This window comes from Orycteropus afer, unplaced genomic scaffold (genome assembly GCF_000298275.1).
Source record: "Orycteropus afer afer isolate SDZICR_OR568_19922 unplaced genomic scaffold, OryAfe1.0 scaffold00101, whole genome shotgun sequence".
Classification (NCBI taxonomy): Eukaryota; Metazoa; Chordata; class Mammalia; order Tubulidentata; family Orycteropodidae; genus Orycteropus; species Orycteropus afer.
Window position 1 is genome coordinate 7,489,740 of NW_006921688.1, and position 1,703 is coordinate 7,491,442.

A 1,703-nucleotide genomic window follows, 5' to 3' on the forward strand; every position below is an offset into this window, starting at 1 on the left:
GAGTTAGAGAAAGGATGGTGCAACCCATTGAATTGGAGGGGCTAAGAATGGGCAAAGACTCTCCAAAGCTCAGACATGACAGAGATTCAAACCTGGAAAAAAGTCATTGTTGGGGTATATTAGCTGGAAGAAGGCTGATGAAACAATCCAGATATGCCTAAGGTGCCTAAGATATGACTACCTTCTTTCATTCACAAATTCAAGGATCATGAGCTAAGAATACATGATTTCTGATTTCATGGAGTCTACAGCTGGTAAGAGGCATGGGGTATGGACAGAGATTTACAATACAATGTTGTAAATAAACTTGGGCTCACTGAGTGGCACAGTTAAGCACTTGAATAGTAACTGATGGGTTGGCAGTTTGAACCCACCTAGAGGCATTTTGGAAGACAGACCTGGGGATCTGCTTCTGAGAGGTCAGGGCCTTAAAAACCATATGCAGCAGTTCTACTCTGCACACATGGGGTGTCTGTGATTCGAAATGCAATTGGCAGCAACTAATAACAGCAGCAAATACAAACTTCCCTCAGCCTGGAGGAGTGAGTGAAGGATTTGGGGAGGGAATGTTGTCTGAAAGATTAATGTAAGTCAGGGAAGTTAAGGGGACTGCACCAGGAAAGGCAGCACAGATGGGGTCATGCGGGTACGTGAACCAAAAATTACAAAACCAGGTGCCTTTCAGGTGATTCCAACTCATAGTGACCCCACATGTGTCAGAGTACACTGTGCTGCACATTGTTTTGAATGGCTGGGTTTTCAGAAGCAGATCATAAGGCCTTTCTTCTGAGGCTCTTCTGGGTGAATTCTTAGTGTCACCCAGTGAGTACATTAACCATTTGCACCACTCAGGAACTCTGGATAAAAAGGAGGAGGCAAAAAACTGCCCAGAAACACAGATGTTTAGTGTTGGTGGATCACAAAGTATGAAGCTCTCTTCTCTCTCTTGTTTTGCTGCCAACACATCAAATTATCAAGCAAGGTGAATACCTGTCCTAGTTTTGTACCAAAAGTGAGTGATCAACACAGTGGCACTGGGGAAGAGGAAGCCATAGAGAGGTACATGGGAGGTACATACAACAAAGATCAACTCTTTTGCATGTACTGTACTGCATTGTCAGCGATGGCAAGCATTGCTCTACGGGTGTATAGATGGGTGGGCAGGCTGAATGATCAGGTATGTCTAGGCAGGAAGGAGTGTACCCATGAACATGTATAGGGTTAGCAGATGATGTTTCTACATGCGTATTTGTATGTGCTGTAAGAATGTCTGGGTGTATAGTAGAGCTGACAAGGGGCAAGGTTGTGGTGGCTTCTTGACCACAGCCAGCTATTCTGAGGGAGTGAGTAGTTGGACCTGTGGGCTCAGGACCATGGTCTCAAGGAACATCAAGCTCAATTGGCATAACATACTACACAAAAAACATTGTTCTACATCCTACTTTGGTGAGTAGTGGCTGGGGTCTTAAAAGCTTGCAAGTGGCCATCTAGATGGAATGATGGGGCTCTCCTCATCCAGAGCACAGAAGAATGAAGAAAACCAAAGATGCATGGAAACAATTAGTCCAAAGGACTGGTAGACCATGCAATCCTCAGCTGATATGACCATGAGACTAGAAGAACTAGATGGTGCCTGACTACCACTGTCAACTACTCAGAGGGGGATCAGTGTAGGAGATCCTGATAGAGTGGGAGAACAATGT